Genomic DNA, 12,274 nt, shown 5'->3' with positions numbered 1-12,274 from the left:
ATAATTACACATGCTGTGAAATTCCTCATCAAATTGTTGAGATATACGTGAAGAATGAATATCATACCTCACGATCATAAAAACCTGCAAAACGTTCAGAAACGGGAGGACAAATGTGACTGACGGGGTGGTTGATAGTCGTACATAAATTCTTTTTTTAATGATGGCCTCCTCTCACCCCTCATAGCCATTCCCAACCTCCATGAATATTTTTTAGCATCCACAAGGAGAGTGCTCTTCGTGTTTTAGGATAACACTATCACCTTGAAGTGCTATGAGTAAAGTCTTTGCCCACCCTTTCTTGCTCCTATCTAAGGAGCTTATCCGTCCGGATCCCTCCCGCTACATTGAAACACGCCGACTTACTTTTCCACATTACCGGCGTGTTAATCTGTTGAAGGGTTAACCTTCCCGGGGCAGCCTATCAGATCCAGACTCGCTTAGCACTTGTCCTTCCCGCACTCCTCACAGGTTCATCATATGTCAAGGGTCACCATTCCCACCATCAGTAAACCCAGATTCCCCACCGAGTCGTGTGGGTAAAGAGAACAAAGTAGCCATAGGGTGAACCACCCACGACTTACACGGTGCCAACTTTCATCACAAGCTCACTTTTTTGGGATCACTTAACTGAAAACACGATGGGTTAATCTATAACCGTCGATGAAATGATAATGAGTAACCGGCGCAGTAAATTTGGACAAATTGCAAGTCAAGCTAACGTCTGTGAAAGTATTGTGTATGCGATTTCATTCACGATCAGCGTGGTTACCCCAACATGAATGCACAAATTGTGCCACATCTGTTGGCCGACAACCACAAACGTCAACCTTATCCATCAGCTCTTTTATTTTCGTCAACATTATTCCATGACTGGAACACATGTTTTGAAAGACATCCGCTTAGGGGATGAGAGCTCTGTGCTACATTACACTATCTAAACTGAATGAGCAACAGAAAAATACACGCAGTCAAAAAATATATATAAATATGTAGGTTTGTCTTATTAATATATGGTTGTTTCATAGACCGGGTTTAACTTACTTTCTGATCGTCCCTTGTGTTTTACTCACTGTCAGGCAGTCTTGAAAGCATCAATTTTTAAAATAAGTAGGGTGTTAAATGATAACAATTATATCTGAAACAACAAAAAATAATAATAATTTTAAAAGTATTTTAATAGTCTTAAATAATAATTTATGATTTTATTATTAATCTATGTGCCTATTAGCCAATAATATCTAATAATCGTATAATAATAAAAAACTGTTAGTTAATATGATGTTGCTAACAAAACTGTACATTACCGCTATTTAAATTATGCTGAACATGATATATTAATCAGCTCGAAAGTCTTAAAAGCGGCATAAGTTTAAAATAAGTACAGTACTTAAATGACAACTCATGCATCTGAAACACAAATAAACATATTTTTTAAATCTCAAACAATAACCAATTATAATATTAATTAACTACGGAATATTTTCCAATAAAATCTTAAAATTATAAATCAACATGTATACACCAACAAAAAATATAGCACTAACTTATTGAGAAAAATGTTTTCTACCGTTATGGAATTAATACTGACCATCATGTATTAGTCACACCGAACAGCTCTTTGAAATAGAATGAATTTAATATTAAGCAAATTTTTTTATATGCAAGAAATGTACCTGAAAAAAAAACAAAAAATTTAGTCGTCAGAAAATTTATCTTTATGATATTAATGAAACGATAGTTATGTTATTTAATAATAATCATAAACAAATTGTTATTACCTTTTATAAAATATGGTGATGATAGTAAAAAATTATCACTAACATTTTCTTGAAATTTAGGATCTGCATCAGAATCAGGCTGTACTTTTGAAGGGTTGATCGTATATTTGTATCCCAGCAACATTCTTTTTAACAATGCACACTTTCTAGGCACTTCAACTAAACACACACAGAACATGCGCAATACATGTGTAAAAACCAAACAACTCCACAACTCGCTCTTCTAAAGCAAACCGAACAACAAAACCAAGGCAATACAGTAAGATAAACATTTATTAATGAATAGAGTTCTACAAAAAATTAAAAATAGCAAACATGATATTACAAAAATATTAGAATTAAAGAAAATCCCCGTAAAACTATTTAATGCGAGAAGTAAATTGTATGATCCGGAATTGGAATTTTTCAAAAAACATGCATGAAAAAATTTTTTTCCACTTCTTTTCAAGATATAGTCATTTTTTACATACTTATGTACGGCTAATTCTAAAATATAATAATCAATAATAAAGTAAAAATCCAGTTTCTAATAACCTTTACCAAATTGTACTGGGTAAGATACGAACACGACTTCAAACTAAAACATAACTGAATGAATTAAATGCATAAAAACCCTAAAAAAACACACATGTATAAAAATATGTAAATAAAAAATAAACACAACCTACAGAGGGACTTACCTGGGCGAACACGATATTTTTCTTAAAATACCATGCATAATTATTTATCCGAATATTCACATATTGACAAAATAATTATAAACATGTTTGTTGATGAAACAGTAAAATAATTAATTTAACATTCTGGAAAAAGCACCACCTGCTACAAAATAAATATTTCTCCTTCCAGTTGTTAGTATTACATTAACATAGATAAATATAACATATAATATATGTAAAGTTAACGCTGTTCAAATAATCCACAGTTTTTAACCTATGAAGTAAATTACTTGTATCGTACCTGTAACAGTAGAACAAAAGAATTATGTTAAAAAAATATTTTTTTAATTTTTTTATTAGTTTAATTAAAACAACACATCTGCAGCACCATTCAAAACATAATAGTATAATCAATCTCCTCAAGTTATAATCATAAGAAAAACTACAAAACCCTATTTATTAATCAAATTAAAAGAAAATTACTATTTGTCAAACATAAATATTTCATAATTACTAAGTATAGAAGCAACATTTACACCTTTTTTTTCAAAATCTACAAATGCAGATTTCAATTAAAAATATGCTATCTAATAGAACTGCAGATTTAAATCGTGCACTGATAAAATGAGCTACTTATTATAGTATTTATACCGCCATAAGAAATATTTTTTTTTTTTTGTTATTTAATTGGTTTGACGCTATTCTACATCAAATTATGTGTTTTAAAATTTTTTTCAAATCAATTAACATAGGGCTATTATCCTATAAAATCTATCTAGTTATCATACAACTGTAAATTGTTAGAATACCAGACGATGCTGAAAAAATTGTACATTCCCACTATGTAATTAATAAAATACATGATACATTACCGAGAGTCCAGACGTTTTGAAAGTGAGATAATTTTACAAAAGTAGAGAGTAAAAATTATAACTCATACTTCTGAAAAAAAAAAAAATTTATTGTCTAAAACAAAAATTAATAAATTACATAAATAAACAATATGGGTATCATCCAATAAACTTTAATAATCATCTAAGAAGTATAATGTGTTGCAATATATGATGATGCTGAAAAAACTGTACGTTACCACATTGTATCATTACTGTACATGATTCAAAAAGTGCATCAAAAATGAGTTACACCTTTGCCGTCTTTTAAACTGAAAGGAATACACTAATGTGTTTGATGCAGCACTCCCCCAGCAGCAGTTCTGTACATCATTCAGTATATATGCATTATCGTGTCAACACGCCGTTTCCTCGAGAGGTTTCGTCGATTACAGAACTGCGTTCGGTAGTCCGATTTTTGTAAGCAAATAATTACACATGCTGTGAAATTCCTCATCAAATTGTTGAGATATACGATGAGAATGAATATCATACCTCACGATCATAAAAACCTGCAAAACGTTCAGAAACGGGAGGACAAATGTGACTGACGGGGTGGTTGATAGTCGTACATAAATTCTTTTTTTAATGATGGCCTCCTCTCACCCCTCATAGCCATTCCCAACCTCCATGAATATTTTTTAGCATCCACAAGGAGAGTGCTCTTCGTGTTTTAGGATAACACTATCACCTTGAAGTGCTATGAGTAAAGTCTTTGCCCACCCTTTCTTGCTCCTATCTAAGGAGCTTATCCGTCCGGATCCCTCCCGCTACATTGAAACACGCCGACTTACTTTTCCACATTACCGGCGTGTTAATCTGTTGAAGGGTTAACCTTCCCGGGGCAGCCTATCAGATCCAGACTCGCTTAGCACTTGTCCTTCCCGCACTCCTCACAGGTTCATCATATGTCAAGGGTCACCATTCCCACCATCAGTAAACCCAGATTCCCCACCGAGTCGTGTGGGTAAAGAGAACAAAGTAGCCATAGGGTGAACCACCCACGACTTACACGGTGCCAACTTTCATCACAAGCTCACTTTTTTGGGATCACTTAACTGAAAACACGATGGGTTAATCTATAACCGTCGATGAAATGATAATGAGTAACCGGCGCAGTAAATTTGGACAAATTGCAAGTCAAGCTAACGTCTGTGAAAGTATTGTGTATGCGATTTCATTCACGATCAGCGTGGTTACCCCAACATGAATGCACAAATTGTGCCACATCTGTTGGCCGACAACCACAAACGTCAACCTTATCCATCAGCTCTTTTATTTTCGTCAACATTATTCCATGACTGGAACACATGTTTTGAAAGACATCCGCTTAGGGGATGAGAGCTCTGTGCTACATTACACTATCTAAACTGAATGAGCAACACAAAAATACACGCAGTCAAAAAATATATATAAATATGTAGGTTTGTCTTATTAATATATGGTTGTTTCATAGACCGGGTTTAACTTACTTTCTGATCGTCCCTTGTGTTTTACTCACTGTCAGGCAGTCTTGAAAGCATCAATTTTTAAAATAAGTAGGGTGTTAAATGATAACAATTATATCTGAAACAACAAAAAATAATAATAATTTTAAAAGTATTTTAATAGTCTTAAATAATAATTTATGATTTTATTATTAATCTATGTGCCTATTAGCCAATAATATCTAATAATCGTATAATAATAAAAAACTGTTAGTTAATATGATGTTGCTAACAAAACTGTACGTTACCGCTATTTAAATTATGCTGAACATGATATATTAATCAGCTCGAAAGTCTTAAAAGCGGCATAAGTTTAAAATAAGTACAGTACTTAAATGACAACTCATGCATCTGAAACACAAATAAACATATTTTTTAAATCTCAAACAATAACCAATTATAATATTAATTAACTACGGAATATTTTCCAATAAAATCTTAAAATTATAAATCAACATGTATACACCAACAAAAAATATAGCACTAACTTATTGAGAAAAATGTTTTCTACCGTTATGGAATTAATACTGACCATTATGTATTAGTCACAGCTCTCCGAACAGCTCTTTGAAATAGAATGAATTTAATATTAAGCAAATTTTTTTATATGCAAGAAATGTACCTGAAAAAAAAACAAAAAATTTAGTCGTCAGAAAATTTATCTTTATGATATTAATGAAACGATAGTTATGTTATTTAATAATAATCATAAACAAATTGTTATTACCTTTTATAAAATATGGTGATGATAGTAAAAAATTATCACTAACATTTTCTTGAAATTTAGGATCTGCATCAGAATCAGGCTGTACTTTTGAAGGGTTGATCGTATATTTGTATCCCAGCAACATTCTTTTTAACAATGCACACTTTCTAGGCACTTCAACTAAACACACACAGAACATGCGCAATACATGTGTAAAAACCAAACAACTCCACAACTCGCTCTTCTAAAGCAAACCGAACAACAAAACCAAGGCAATACAGTAAGATAAACATTTATTAATGAATAGAGTTCTACAAAAAATTAAAAATAGCAAACATGATATTACAAAAATATTAGAATTAAAGAAAATCCCCGTAAAACTATTTAATGCGAGAAGTAAATTGTATGATCCGGAATTGGAATTTTTCAAAAAACATGCATGAAAAAATTTTTTTCCACTTCTTTTCAAGATATAGTCATTTTTTACATACTTATGTACGGCTAATTCTAAAATATAATAATCAATAATAAAGTAAAAATCCAGTTTCTAATAACCTTTACCAAATTGTACTGGGTAAGATACGAACACGACTTCAAACTAAAACATAACTGAATGAATTAAATGCATAAAAACCCTAAAAAAACACACATGTATAAAAATATGTAAATAAAAAATAAACACAACCTACAGAGGGACTTACCTGGGCGAACACGATATTTTTCTTAAAATACCATGCATAATTATTTATCCGAATATTCACATATTGACAAAATAATTATAAACATGTTTGTTGATGAAACAGTAAAATAATTAATTTAACATTCTGGAAAAAGCACCACCTGCTACAAAATAAATATTTCTCCTTCCAGTTGTTAGTATTACATTAACATAGATAAATATAACATATAATATATGTAAAGTTAACGCTGTTCAAATAATCCACAGTTTTTAACCTATGAAGTAAATTACTTGTATCGTACCTGTAACAGTAGAACAAAAGAATTATGTTAAAAAAATATTTTTTTAACTTTTTTATTAGTTTAATTAAAACAACACATCTGCAGCACCATTCAAAACATAATAGTATAATCAATCTCCTCAAGTTATAATCATAAGAAAAACTACAAAACCCTATTTATTAATCAAATTAAAAGAAAATTACTATTTGTCAAACATAAATATTTCATAATTACTAAGTATAGAAGCAACATTTACACCTTTTTTTTCAAAATCTACAAATGCAGATTTCAATTAAAAATATGCTATCTAATAGAACTGCAGATTTAAATCGTGCACTGATAAAATGAGCTACTTATTATAGTATTTATACCGCCATAAGAAATATTTTTTTTTTTGTTATTTAATTGGTTTGACGCTATTCTACATCAAATTATGTGTTTTAAAATTTTTTTCAAATCAATTAACATAGGGCTATTATCCTATAAAATCTATCTAGTTATCATACAACTGTAAATTGTTAGAATACCAGACGATGCTGAAAAAATTGTACATTCCCACTATGTAATTAATAAAATACATGATACATTACCGAGAGTCCAGACGTTTTGAAAGTGAGATAATTTTACAAAAGTAGAGAGTAAAAATTATAACTCATACTTCTGAAAAAAAAAAAAATTTATTGTCTAAAACAAAAATTAATAAATTACATAAATAAACAATATGGGTATCATCCAATAAACTTTAATAATCATCTAAGAAGTATAATGTGTTGCAATATATGATGATGCTGAAAAAACTGTACGTTACCACATTGTATCATTACTGTACATGATTCAAAAAGTGCATCAAAAATGAGTTACACCTTTGCCGTCTTTTAAACTGAAAGGAATACACTAATGTGTTTGATGCAGCACTCCCCCAGCAGCAGTTCTGTACATCATTCAGTATATATGCATTATCGTGTCAACACGCCGTTTCCTCGAGAGGTTTCGTCGATTACAGAACTGCGTTCGGTAGTCCGATTTTTGTAAGCAAATAATTACACATGCTGTGAAATTCCTCATCAAATTGTTGAGATATACGATGAGAATGAATATCATACCTCACGATCATAAAAACCTGCAAAACGTTCAGAAACGGGAGGACAAATGTGACTGACGAGGTGGTTGATAGTCGTACATAAATTCTTTTTTTAATGATGGCCTCCTCTCACCCCTCATAGCCATTCCCAACCTCCATGAATATTTTTTAGCATCCACAAGGAGAGTGCTCTTCGTGTTTTAGGATAACACTATCACCTTGAAGTGCTATGAGTAAAGTCTTTGCCCACCCTTTCTTGCTCCTATCTAAGGAGCTTATCCGTCCGGATCCCTCCCGCTACATTGAAACACGCCGACTTACTTTTCCACATTACCGGCGTGTTAATCTGTTGAAGGGTTAACCTTCCCGGGGCAGCCTATCAGATCCAGACTCGCTTAGCACTTGTCCTTCCCGCACTCCTCACAGGTTCATCATATGTCAAGGGTCACCATTCCCACCATCAGTAAACCCAGATTCCCCACCGAGTCGTGTGGGTAAAGAGAACAAAGTAGCCATAGGGTGAACCACCCACGACTTACACGGTGCCAACTTTCATCACAAGCTCACTTTTTTGGGATCACTTAACTGAAAACACGATGGGTTAATCTATAACCGTCGATGAAATGATAATGAGTAACCGGCGCAGTAAATTTGGACAAATTGCAAGTCAAGCTAACGTCTGTGAAAGTATTGTGTATGCGATTTCATTCACGATCAGCGTGGTTACCCCAACATGAATGCACAAATTGTGCCACATCTGTTGGCCGACAACCACAAACGTCAACCTTATCCATCAGCTCTTTTATTTTCGTCAACATTATTCCATGACTGGAACACATGTTTTGAAAGACATCCGCTTAGGGGATGAGAGCTCTGTGCTACATTACACTATCTAAACTGAATGAGCAACACAAAAATACACGCAGTCAAAAAATATATATAAATATGTAGGTTTGTCTTATTAATATATGGTTGTTTCATAGACCGGGTTTAACTTACTTTCTGATCGTCCCTTGTGTTTTACTCACTGTCAGGCAGTCTTGAAAGCATCAATTTTTAAAATAAGTAGGGTGTTAAATGATAACAATTATATCTGAAACAACAAAAAATAATAATAATTTTAAAAGTATTTTAATAGTCTTAAATAATAATTTATGATTTTATTATTAATCTATGTGCCTATTAGCCAATAATATCTAATAATCGTATAATAATAAAAAACTGTTAGTTAATATGATGTTGCTAACAAAACTGTACATTACCGCTATTTAAATTATGCTGAACATGATATATTAATCAGCTCGAAAGTCTTAAAAGCGGCATAAGTTTAAAATAAGTACAGTACTTAAATGACAACTCATGCATCTGAAACACAAATAAACATATTTTTTAAATCTCAAACAATAACCAATTATAATATTAATTAACTACGGAATATTTTCCAATAAAATCTTAAAATTATAAATCAACATGTATACACCAACAAAAAATATAGCACTAACTTATTGAGAAAAATGTTTTCTACCGTTATGGAATTAATACTGACCATCATGTATTAGTCACACCGAACAGCTCTTTGAAATAGAATGAATTTAATATTAAGCAAATTTTTTTATATGCAAGAAATGTACCTGAAAAAAAAACAAAAAATTTAGTCGTTAGAAAATTTATCTTTCTGATATTAATGAAACGATAGTTATGTTATTTAATAATAATCATAAACAAATTGTTATTACCTTTTATAAAATATGGTGATGATAGTAAAAAATTATCACTAACATTTTCTTGAAATTTAGGATCTGCATCAGAATCAGGCTGTACTTTTGAAGGGTTGATCGTATATTTGTATCCCAGCAACATTCTTTTTAACAATGCACACTTTCTAGGCACTTCAACTAAACACACACAGAACATGCGCAATACATGTGTAAAAACCAAACAACTCCACAACTCGCTCTTCTAAAGCAAACCGAACAACAAAACCAAGGCAATACAGTAAGATAAACATTTATTAATGAATAGAGTTCTACAAAAAATTAAAAATAGCAAACATGATATTACAAAAATATTAGAATTAAAGAAAATCCCCGTAAAACTATTTAATGCGAGAAGTAAATTGTATGATCCGGAATTGGAATTTTTCAAAAAACATGCATGAAAAAATTTTTTTCCACTTCTTTTCAAGATATAGTCATTTTTTACATACTTATGTACGGCTAATTCTAAAATATAATAATCAATAATAAAGTAAAAATCCAGTTTCTAATAACCTTTACCAAATTGTACTGGGTAAGATACGAACACGACTTCAAACTAAAACATAACTGAATGAATTAAATGCATAAAAACCCTAAAAAAACACACATGTATAAAAATATGTAAATAAAAAATAAACACAACCTACAGAGGGACTTACCTGGGCGAACACGATATTTTTCTTAAAATACCATGCATAATTATTTATCCGAATATTCACATATTGACAAAATAATTATAAACATGTTTGTTGATGAAACAGTAAAATAATTAATTTAACATTCTGGAAAAAGCACCACCTGCTACAAAATAAATATTTCTCCTTCCAGTTGTTAGTATTACATTAACATAGATAAATATAACATATAATATATGTAAAGTTAACGCTGTTCAAATAATCCACAGTTTTTAACCTATGAAGTAAATTACTTGTATCGTACCTGTAACAGTAGAACAAAAGAATTATGTTAAAAAAATATTTTTTTAACTTTTTTATTAGTTTAATTAAAACAACACATCTGCAGCACCATTCAAAACATAATAGTATAATCAATCTCCTCAAGTTATAATCATAAGAAAAACTACAAAACCCTATTTATTAATCAAATTAAAAGAAAATTACTATTTGTCAAACATAAATATTTCATAATTACTAAGTATAGAAGCAACATTTACACCTTTTTTTTCAAAATCTACAAATGCAGATTTCAATTAAAAATATGCTATCTAATAGAACTGCAGATTTAAATCGTGCACTGATAAAATGAGCTACTTATTATAGTATTTATACCGCCATAAGAAATATTTTTTTTTTTGTTATTTAATTGGTTTGACGCTATTCTACATCAAATTATGTGTTTTAAAATTTTTTTCAAATCAATTAACATAGGGCTATTATCCTATAAAATCTATCTAGTTATCATACAACTGTAAATTGTTAGAATACCAGACGATGCTGAAAAAATTGTACATTCCCACTATGTAATTAATAAAATACATGATACATTACCGAGAGTCCAGACGTTTTGAAAGTGAGATAATTTTACAAAAGTAGAGAGTAAAAATTATAACTCATACTTCTGAAAAAAAAAAAATTTATTGTCTAAAACAAAAATTAATAAATTACATAAATAAACAATATGGGTATCATCCAATAAACTTTAATAATCATCTAAGAAGTATAATGTGTTGCAATATATGATGATGCTGAAAAAACTGTACGTTACCACATTGTATCATTACTGTACATGATTCAAAAAGTGCATCAAAAATGAGTTACACCTTTGCCGTCTTTTAAACTGAAAGGAATACACTAATGTGTTTGATGCAGCACTCCCCCAGCAGCAGTTCTGTACATCATTCAGTATATATGCATTATCGTGTCAACACGCCGTTTCCTCGAGAGGTTTCGTCGATTACAGAACTGCGTTCGGTAGTCCGATTTTTGTAAGCAAATAATTACACATGCTGTGAAATTCCTCATCAAATTGTTGAGATATACGATGAGAATGAATATCATACCTCACGATCATAAAAACCTGCAAAACGTTCAGAAACGGGAGGACAAATGTGACTGACGGGGTGGTTGATAGTCGTACATAAATTCTTTTTTTAATGATGGCCTCCTCTCACCCCTCATAGCCATTCCCAACCTCCATGAATATTTTTTAGCATCCACAAGGAGAGTGCTCTTCGTGTTTTAGGATAACACTATCACCTTGAAGTGCTATGAGTAAAGTCTTTGCCCACCCTTTCTTGCTCCTATCTAAGGAGCTTATCCGTCCGGATCCCTCCCGCTACATTGAAACACGCCGACTTACTTTTCCACATTACCGGCGTGTTAATCTGTTGAAGGGTTAACCTTCCCGGGGCAGCCTATCAGATCCAGACTCGCTTAGCACTTGTCCTTCCCGCACTCCTCACAGGTTCATCATATGTCAAGGGTCACCATTCCCACCATCAGTAAACCCAGATTCCCCACCGAGTCGTGTGGGTAAAGAGAACAAAGTAGCCATAGGGTGAACCACCCACGACTTACACGGTGCCAACTTTCATCACAAGCTCACTTTTTTGGGATCACTTAACTGAAAACACGATGGGTTAATCTATAACCGTCGATGAAATGATAATGAGTAACCGGCGCAGTAAATTTGGACAAATTGCAAGTCAAGCTAACGTCTGTGAAAGTATTGTGTATGCGATTTCATTCACGATCAGCGTGGTTACCCCAACATGAATGCACAAATTGTGCCACATCTGTTGGCCGACAACCACAAACGTCAACCTTATCCATCAGCTCTTTTATTTTCGTCAACATTATTCCATGACTGGAACACATGTTTTGAAAGACATCCGCTTAGGGGATGAGAGCTCTGTGCTACATTACACTATCTAAACTGAATGAGCAACACAAAAATACACGCAGTCAAAAAATATATACAAATATGTAGGTTT

The sequence above is a fragment of the Lycorma delicatula genome, chromosome 5 (assembly GCF_047948215.1).
Source record: "Lycorma delicatula isolate Av1 chromosome 5, ASM4794821v1, whole genome shotgun sequence".
NCBI classification, from domain to species: domain Eukaryota; kingdom Metazoa; phylum Arthropoda; class Insecta; order Hemiptera; family Fulgoridae; genus Lycorma; species Lycorma delicatula.
This window is presented reverse-complemented; position numbering follows the sequence as displayed.